This window comes from Convolutriloba macropyga, unplaced genomic scaffold, assembly GCF_964194025.1.
Source record: "Convolutriloba macropyga unplaced genomic scaffold, txConMacr16.3 SCAFFOLD_3985, whole genome shotgun sequence".
Taxonomy (NCBI): Eukaryota; Metazoa; Xenacoelomorpha; order Acoela; family Convolutidae; genus Convolutriloba; species Convolutriloba macropyga.
The window spans coordinates 1-10,312 of NW_027451379.1; the positions used below are offsets into that span (position 1 = coordinate 1).

A 10,312-nucleotide genomic window follows, 5' to 3' on the forward strand; every position below is an offset into this window, starting at 1 on the left:
GCTACTAATTCACACGGTACTGAGCTCAACAACATTAAATTTGTTCAGCAAGACTTTCACATGTTGATGTTTGGCTTTCGCCTACTAGAAGCAACATAATACTCGTCTTGTTAGCTCATTCAATGAGAATAGCTTTTCCGTTGAGAATTTTTGCCTTCAATTGGCGTTGTAGTGAGTTTGGCTACTCAGATCACCAAATACTTGTGACAATTCGAACCAGAAATGTTTTCAATTTTCACATGCTGATGTTTCGGATTCAACCTACTAGAAGCAGCATAATACTTGTATTCAACAATTTCTGTATCAAATCCCAGTTTTCTCTGGTGCATCTTTGCCAAACTATTCCAAACTGCCTGAGTCTGAATACCAATTACAGGTACTAGTAAATGCACGTTACTAAGGACTATATAGTTCTAGGTTACTGTACACAACGACGTTCACATGTTGATGTTTCAGCTGCCGCTTACTAGAAACAACATAATACTTATCGTGCATACCTTTCCATAACTTGTCCTTTTCAGATGCATTAGTTTCCCTTTGTCTTGGCTTTCTACAGTCAGACTGGCTACTAGTAACAGCACAGTACTAATCACATATCGTTCTACAGTTTGCAGACAACTTTCACATGTTGATGTTTCAGCTTTCGCCTACTAGAAACAACATAATACTCGCTGTATACATTTGTAGTTCTCTATGTAACTTTCATGTGAAGAAGTTTCGCCAGTCTTTTTGACTGTCTCAAATCTGAGTCATGCTTAGGCTACTAGTTGCTTCATAGTACTTATCGCCTCGAGATCATTGAACAAAACTTGATTTTCACATGTTGCTGTTTCAGCTTCCGCTTACTAGAAACAACATAATACTAGTCTCATTAAGTTCCGTCTCTTTGCAATTTTCTTATGAAGAAAATTCGCCATCACAATGACTCCAGCAGTTCTTGATCAAGGAATGCAATCATTGATCAGAATGCTATTATTTGAATCGGTTCTGCTTTAAGTGTTCCAATTTTATTGGAAGCACCAACAATAGAACATCAATGTGTTCAATCGAGAGTTATATAACCCTGAATCGGACGCAGTCAACAGCCGAAGCCGAGACCGCCTTTTGCGTTAGAGAGGTCGGTAAACAAATCTTGCGATTCATACCGAATTAACACATATAGCTGTGCTCCTCTTCGTAAAGCGAGCCAAGTGATCCCCTGTTGAAGGATGTATTTGGACCAATCTAGTAGCATTTGGTTTCCAACAAGCTCTCCCAAGTTAGCTTACTTATTGGGCTTTTCAACCAATTCGGTTGGCTACAAGCATCATCAAAGTACTAGCCACAGTTTGATCGCAAAATTCTACGACTTTCACATGTTGATGTTTCGGCTTGCGCTTAGCCTACTATAAGCAACATAATACTAGTCATATCATAGAGCGTGATCAGCTTGTGACGTTCTCATGATGAAGTTTCACCAACAGTGTCTCACTTCGAGCTTAAATCCAGCTACTAGTAACTACACAGTACTGACTGCAACGATAACTTTTATCTATACCTTTCACATGCTGCGCTTTCGGCCAGGGCCTACTAACGTCAACATAATACTCGATATAAACTTTTGTTCATGATGCAGCTTCCCCATGCAGAAGTTTCGCCTTCAAATGCTCTCTTGGCCATATGACGTAAGAAAAGGTTACTAGTAACATCACAGTACTAGCCACAGTTTGATTGCAAAATTCTACGACTTTCACATGTTGATGTTTCGGCTTGCGCTTAGCCTACTAGAAGCAACATAATACTAGTCATATCATAGAGCGTGATCAGCTTGTGACGTTCTCATGATGAAGTTTCACCAACAGTGTCTCATTTCGAGCTTAAATCCAGCTACTAGTAACTACACAGTACTGACTGCAACGCTAACTTTTATCTATACCTTTCACATGCTGCGCTTTCGGCCAGGGCCTACTAACGTCAACATAATACTCGATATAAACTTTTGTTCATGATGCAGCTTCCCCATGCAGAAGTTTCGCCTTCAAATGCTCTCTTGGCCATATGACGTAACACAAGGTTACTAGTAACATCACAGTACTAGCCACAATTTGATCGCAAAATTCTACGACTTTCACATGTTGATGTTTCGGCTTGCGCTTAGCCTACTATAAGCAACATAATACTAGTCATATCATAGAGCGTGATCAGCTTGTGACGTTCTCATGATGAAGTTTCACCAACAGTGTCTCACTTCGAGCTTAAATCCAGCTACTAGTAACTACACAGTACTGACTGCAACGATAACTTTTATCTATACCTTTCACATGCTGCGCTTTCGGCCAGGGCCTACTAACGTCAACATAATACTCGATATAAACTTTTGTTCATGATGCAGCTTCCCCATGCAGAAGTTTCGCCTTCAAATGCTCTCTTGGCCATATGACGTAAGAAAAGGTTACTAGTAACATCACAGTACTAGCCACAGTTTGATTGCAAAATTCTACGACTTTCACATGTTGATGTTTCGGCTTGCGCTTAGCCTACTAGAAGCAACATAATACTAGTCATATCATAGAGCGTGATCAGCTTGTGACGTTCTCATGATGAAGTTTCACCAACAGTGTCTCATTTCGAGCTTAAATCCAGCTACTAGTAACTACACAGTACTGACTGCAACGCTAACTTTTATCTATACCTTTCACATGCTGCGCTTTCGGCCAGGGCCTACTAACGTCAACATAATACTCGATATAAACTTTTGTTCATGATGCAGCTTCCCCATGCAGAAGTTTCGCCTTCAAATGCTCTCTTGGCCATATGACGTAACACAAGGTTACTAGTAACATCACAGTACTAGCCACAATTTGATCGCAAAATTCTACGACTTTCACATGTTGATGTTTCGGCTTGCGCTTAGCCTACTAGAAGCAACATAATACTAGTCATATCATGGAGCGTGATCAGCTTGTGACGTTCTCATGATGAAGTTTCACCAACAGTGTCTCATTTCGAGCTTAAATCCAGCTACTAGTAACTACACAGTACTGACTGCAACGATAACTTTTATCTATACCTTTCACATGCTGCGCTTTCGGCCAGGGCCTACTAATGTCAACATAATACTCGATATAAACTTTTGTTCATGATGCAGCTTCCCCATGCAGAAGTTTCGCCTTCAAATGCTCTCTTGGCCATATGACGTAACACAAGGTTACTAGTAACATCACAGTACTAGCCACAATTTGATCGCAAAATTCTACGACTTTCACATGTTGATGTTTCGGCTTGCGCTTAGCCTACTAGAAGCAACATAATACTAGTCATATCATAGAGCTTGATCAGCTTGTGACATTCTCATGATGAAGTTTCACCAACAGTGTCTCATTTTGAGCTTAAATCCAGCTACTAGTAACTACACAGTACTGACTGCAACAATAACTTTTATCTATACCTTTCACATGCTGCGTTTTCGGCCAAGGCCTACTAACGTCAACATAATACTCGATATAAAATTTTGATCATGATGCAGCTTTCCCATGCAGAAGTTTCGCCTTCAAATGCTCTCTTGGCCATATGACGGAACACCAGGTTACTAGTAACATCACAGTACTAGCCACAGTTTGATTGCAAAATTCTACGACTTTCACATGTTGATGTTTCGGCTTGCGCTTAGCCTACTAGAAGCAACATAATACTAGTCATATCATAGAGCGTGATCAGCTTGTGACGTTCTCATGATGAAGTTTCACCAATAGTGTTTCATTCGAATTGGTTCTGCTTTAAGCTCTCCAATTGTTTTGGATGAACCAGTTTTGCCCTTCGAAGCCACTTTTGTGAGCTTTTGTGGGTCTTTACCAAGAGGATATACCTCAAGGCCTCTTTCAATTCCTTTAAGTTCTTTCAACTCCTTTACAGTTTCTAGGTTCACATAGCTGCAAACCTTATTTCTAGTTTTAAGTCTGGCCAACTTGGGGAGAGTTGGTGCAGACCGTGACCAATTCTAGTAGGATGCCACAACAAGAATGTGATCAACTTAGCTTGTCGATGAACCTGCCCCACATTCAAACAACTCTATCGCCTTTTCCTCGTATAGTTATATGCGAGGGCCTCTCATAGAGAGCGCTGTTAGCAACCTTTTCCACATAGACGATAAAGTTGTGAGTGTTTTGCACATGGCTGTTGTCATCACCACGTGACGAGTCAACTCAGCTTGACTCTCTACACTCCGACAAGCTTTGCACATACGCCTTTAGTTCAGTATGTGTCTTTAATCTGACTCCGGTGCCTCAAGCCGGAAAAATTGTCAGATTATGATCATTATCGGTTAGTCATCCCGATGCAAGATCGTATCGTACTGTCTTTGTCTACCTCCAGATTCCGAAGAACAGGAGGAGACTCTCCCAGACCTACATATCTGGGAGAATGTTCAGAGGGCGAGAAGCTGTGGATTACTCTCCCCTAAGAACTGACTAAACTTTACCCTCGTCCAAGGTAAGTTTATTTTAGCTAGCCTTCTATGTAAAGGATCTGAGGCTAAGCTGTGTTTTTTCGAGCCTTTGGCTCGGAGCAAGTTCAGTGGGCGCCCCGAGTAGCTCAACTCTTTCCCACTGAACAGCGCAACGCTCTGTCACTCGCTGGGATTTTTGCGTGTCGGTTCTAACCACGCGACTTGTGGACCTTTTTAGGCCTTTCTCATTCACAAGTCTATAGCTGGGCTTCTATAACCCAGCTTCTGAGATCTAGATAGCTGCAGTTCTGCTAGGCTGCTTTTGCTAACTAGTCTCCCTTTAAGCAGTCCCTTGCCATGACTGCTGAACTATGTATCCACACAAGTAGTTTTTGAGCTCGATACATAATTCGAGATTGGTTGCCAAGCAATCTCTAGCGACAGAGCGTCATGCGCACTACAGACATGGCCTCTACCAGCAGCCATGCCCGAAGGAATCAATCACTGATCCTTCCGCAGGTTCCCCTACGGAAACCTTGTTACGACTTTTACTTCCTCTAGACAATTAAGCTCGATCCGCTTCATCCCGTTGCCGGAGACCGAAGTCCCAACAGTAGGAATTTGCAATTCTTGCTTAACTATCCAATCAGTAGTAGCGACGGGCGGTGTGTACAAAGGGCAGGGACGTAATCCCTATGAGTTGTTGACTCATAAGTACCAGGAATTCCTGGTTCACGTCTGCAAGTTACAACAGACGATCCCCTTGAAGCGCTGTACTTTTCTCTGATTGCCCAGTCCATTTCGGACCAAGGGCTGAGTACTCAATCTAAAAGTACACAGTGTAGCGCGCGTGCAGTCCAGAACATCTAAGGGCATCACAGACCTGTTATAGCCTCACTTCATCTGCGGTATTTAATTCCGCATAGTTCCTCTAAGAAGTGTTTGAATTCACATATAGTGAATTTCATTATTTAGATGGAGAAGATCTCGTTCGTTATCGGAATTAACCAGACAGATCACTCCACTAACTAAGAACGGCCATGCACCACCGCCCATATAATCATGAAAGATATTCAATCTGTCAATCCTTAAGATGTCTGGACCGGGTGAGTTTTCCCGTGTTGAGTCAAATTAAGCCGCAGGCTCCACTCCTGGTGGTGCCCTTCCGTCAATTCCTTTAAGTTTCGATTTTGCAACCATACTTCCCCCGGAACCAATAAACTTTGGTTTCCCGGTTAATCTCTTGCCAAGTCAAGATCGACTTTGACAAATTGTAGGTTGGTATAGTTTATGGTCAGAATTACGAGGGTATCTAATCCTCTTCAATACTCTGACTTTCGTTCTTGATTAATGAAAACATTCTTGGCAAATGCTTTCGCAGTAGTTTGTCTTGCCACGATCCAAGAATTTCACCTCTAACGTAGCAATACAAATGCCCCCGTCTGTTCCTTTCAATCATTACCGCACTCAGCCAACCGGCATCAATCGAGTAGCGGGTCATTCTCCATTATTCCATGCTTTATTATTCGATCCCAAAGGATGCTTTGAACACTCTAATTTTCTCAGGGTGAAAACACCGTTTCCACAGTTCGTCACATTTAAGTGCAAACTATTTCTTCGATGCGAAGGATGAGCGGAACGAGTCAACAGATTTAACTGAAGACCATGTTGCCGTTCTACTCAAACAGATCCAACTATGAGCTTTTTAAACGCAGCAACTATTGCATACGCTTGTAGAGGCTGGTATTACCGCGGCTGCTGGCACCAGACTTGCCCTCTACTCGTTCATCAATGGAGCTTTTAAGTCCATTCCATTCTGATTACAAACCATAAAGGTTCATATCATTATTTCTAGTCACTACCTCCTCGTGCGGAGAGTGGGTAATTTGCGTGCCTGCTGCCTTCCTTGGATGTGGTAGCCGTTTCTAAGGCTCCCTCTCCGGAATCGAACCCTGATTCCCCGTTACCCGTCACAACCATGGTAGTCCGTTACACTACCATCATAGGTTGATAGGTCAGAAATTCGGAAGTTCCGTCCCCAAGCCGAAGCTATCTGGGATCTTTCAGTTACTAGGACTCATCACGGGATGTGTCTGTACTTAGCAAATCACCCGGTGTAGTCTTGTAAAAGTCTCCGACAGTGTCGGACAATCAGCATGCATTAGCTGCAGGGTTACCGCAGTTATTCATTTAGCTTGCAAATCAACTAATAGATAGTAACTGATTTAATGAGCCATTCGCGGTTCCACTTTTTCAAGCTTCGCTTGCACATGCATGGCTTAGTCTTTCAGACAAGCATATGGCAACTGACAGGATCAATCAGTTTAATTGTACTTTGAACAATCTTTCGATTTGTTCGAATTTAGAAAGACATAGCCTTGCGGCCTCGTCAATCTTGCTTTGAGCTTTTTAAATCACGAAGAGTTTCAATGCATGCTTTGGCATGGCTACTAGTTACTACACAGTACTCTACACACTTAGAGTTACCCACGATTACACATTTCACATGCTGATGTTTCGGCTCGCGCGTACTAGAAACAGCATAATACTATGTGTACTGGTAGATAGCGCTCTGTGAGCATTTCCCATGAGCAGGTTTTGCCCTCCAAATCTCTGTTCTACTGTTACCAATACCGGCTAACAACTGTATCATACTAGGGAGAATTGACTCATGATTTAAAAACCAGATGTTCACATGTCGATGTTTCGGCTCTCGCCTACTAGAAACAACATAATACTAGTCTGTTAAAAATCTCAATCACGCCGCCTCTTCAGATACAGAAGTTTTACCTTTTATTGGTTAGAGAACAGCTTTCCAGCTGTCGACATGGTTACTAGTAACAACACCGTACTCAACACAAAAACTTTTCAACTTCACAACTTTCACATGCTGATGTTTCTGCTTTCGCATACTAGAAACAGCATAATACTTATTGTTTTGTCAAGTAATTTGTGTGTCTTTCCCATGTGAAGTTTCACCGGTCAACAATGTTTCCCTGACCAATTACGGCTACTAGTAGCTGTATAATACTAGGGAAAATGATTGAGGATTTAATATCAGATTTTCACATGTTGATGTTTCGGCTTTCGCCTACTAGAAACAACATAATACTAGTCTGCTAAGAAATCTCGCTCAAATTGCCTTTTCACATACAGAAGTTTCACCTTCTATTGGTTAGAGAACAGTTCTCAGCTGTCGACATGGTTACTAGTAACAACATCGTACTCAACACAAAAATTCTTCAACTTCACAACTTTCACATGCTGATGTTTCTGCTTTCGCGTACTAGAAACAGCATAATACTTATTGCTTTGTCAAGAAGTGTGTGTGTCTTTCCCATGCGAAAGTTTCACCGGTCAGCAATAATTGCCGTGTCCAATTAAGGTTACTCATAGCTGTATAATACTAGGGAAAATGATTGAGGATTTAATATCAGATTTTCACATGTTGATGTTTCGGCTTTCGCCTACTAGAAACAACATAATACTAGTCTGCTAATAAATCTCGCTCAAATTGCCTTTTCACATACAGAAGTTTCACCTCTTCTTGGTCACTGTACAGATGATGCTGTCTGTTCTTTATTTGGTTCTGCTTATTATAAGGAGGGGCATCACTCCTTCCTCCTTGGTTTGCATGCATTAAGCCTGCTTTGTGAAAAGCGTATCTTTCTAGCTTTTCTTCGCCTTACTCGAGTAGGACGATACAATGCAGACATTAGTCAGTCTTGGTGTAAAGTCACTGAGTATTATTCGGTTCTGCTTTATTCAGCAATATGCTGTATAATTGTTGTAATTTGCGAACATATTTGTTCTCAGTTCCGAACTACTAGCGACGACAGATTACCAGCGGTCATGAGCCATCAAGGTAGTTCTTTGGTGCATCAAGTAGAGAGGTGCCATCAAACAACACTTCCCTAATAATGCTACACACATAGAATTTGCTACAGTGCAGCTTTTTACTTTGCAAAATTTGCGCACAAATTTTGCATAGAATAAATGTTTTATCAAGATTTTTAGATCCCCTCCCTTGAGAGAACGTTACTCCTTTAAGTGAACACCCCGCGGCGTCCTGTTGTTATTGCTTATAACCATTTCGCAAGCCGGAGGCATAATGCACTACGCAAGCCGCTACTTTGGCACAGAGGCACCTAGTTTTACACCCGGGACTTCAGGTGGCCCAGTTTTACACCCAGTACAGCGGTGCCAGTTGGTAACCCGGTGGATCCTCGGAGACCAGACATGATCATAGATCAAACCCGATGTATGCTACTCCTGAACGTATAGTATCTCCACTGTGCAATGAAATTATCGTTCGTTTCGGGCCTTCCTATACGTTCAGCAGACAATCGCTAGGAATTCACCTCGTGACCCGTGGTGACCACACTGGATTTCAAGTTTATTGATTTGGACAGACCTGTCATTTATTTTGCTTTTCAGCTTCAGTTCTGCTCGATCTAGCTTGCCTAAGGCTTGATCTCGCTTTGCTCACCCCTGTAGGAGCCTCTACTAGTACCACTCGGAGTAATGGGGAATCCACCAGACCTAATCGATGAATGCCATCAAACAACAAACATCATACCCGGCTTCATCAGGCATATTTTATTACTTCCGAGAGGTACTTTAGTATCAGATCTTTCTCCATGCCTCTTATGAGGACCCGTCAGACCTTTCGGTTTATCGTTTAGCTTCAGTCCTGCTCGATCTAGCTTTCCCAAGGCTCGATCTAGCTCTATTCGCCCCACTAGAGGGCTCTCTAAGACCCCTCGGTCTTAGTGTTAGCTCCGGTACTGCTCGGTCGTGCTTGCTGAAGGCCCGACCCAGCTTTAGTTAGATTCTCGTACTTTCTCTTGGCCTCTCTAGGAGGACCAGACAGACCTCTCGGTCTATCGTTTAGCTTCAGTCCTGCTCGATCTAGCTTGCCCAAGGCTTGATCAAGCTCTATTCGCCCCGCTAGAGGGCTCTCTAAGACCCCTCGGTCTTAGTGTTATCTTCTGTAATGCCTAACCAAGCTTACTACAGGCCTTGGTCAGGTCTTTATCGGTCACCGATTAGTAACAGACCAATCATAGGGCCTTCCACCCTATCCGGGTTGAGGTCTTTAGTCCAGCCATATTTTGACAAGACACCTCTCCCTAATAATGCCCCACACATAGAATTACTGTCCATGCAGTATTTAACTTGTGTTTTTTTCTAAAATTTGATTTTCACTTTTTGGAGGTTCATTTGCTCCTCTGACACTCTTTCAGCTTCAATCTTACTCGATCTAGCTTTCCCAAGGCTCGATCTAGCTCTATTCGCCCCACTAGAGGGCTCTCTAAGACACTTCGGTCTTAGTGTTAGCTCCGGTCTTGCTCAATCGTGCTTGCTGAAGGCGCGATCAAGCTTTAGTTAGCTTCTCGTACTTCCTCTTGGCCTCTCTAGGAGGACCAGACAGACCTCTCGGTCTATCGTTTAGCTTCAGTCCTGCTCGATCTAGCTTTCCCAAGGCTCGATCTAGCTCTATTCGCCCTGCTAGAGGGCTCTCTAAGACCCCTCGGTCTTAGTGTTAGCTCCGGTACAGCTCGGTCGTGCTTGCTGAAGGCCCGATCAAGCTTTAGTTAGATTCTCGTACTTTCTCTTGGCCTCTATAGGAGGACCAGACAGACCTCTCGGTCTATCGTTTAGCTTCAGTCCTGCTTGATCTAGCTTTCCCAAGGCTCGATCTAGCTCTATTCGCCCTGCTAGAGGGCTCTCTAAGACCCCTCGGTCTTAGTGTTAGCTCCGGTACAGCTCGGTCGTGCTTGCTGAAGGCCCGATCAAGCTTTAGTTAGCTTCTCGTACTTTCTCTTGGCCTCTCTAGGAGGACCAGACAGACCTCTCGGTCTATCGTTTAGCTTCAGTCCTGCTCGA

The 10,312-nt window shown here is 43.0% G+C and overlaps 1 pseudogene; it reads right to left on the reverse strand.

The window, feature by feature from the left end:
- Nucleotides 1-1,058: 1,058 nt before the first annotated feature.
- On the reverse strand, nt 1,059-1,210 carry LOC142356629 (5.8S ribosomal RNA; annotated as a pseudogene).
- Nucleotides 1,211-10,312: the final 9,102 nt, after the last annotated feature.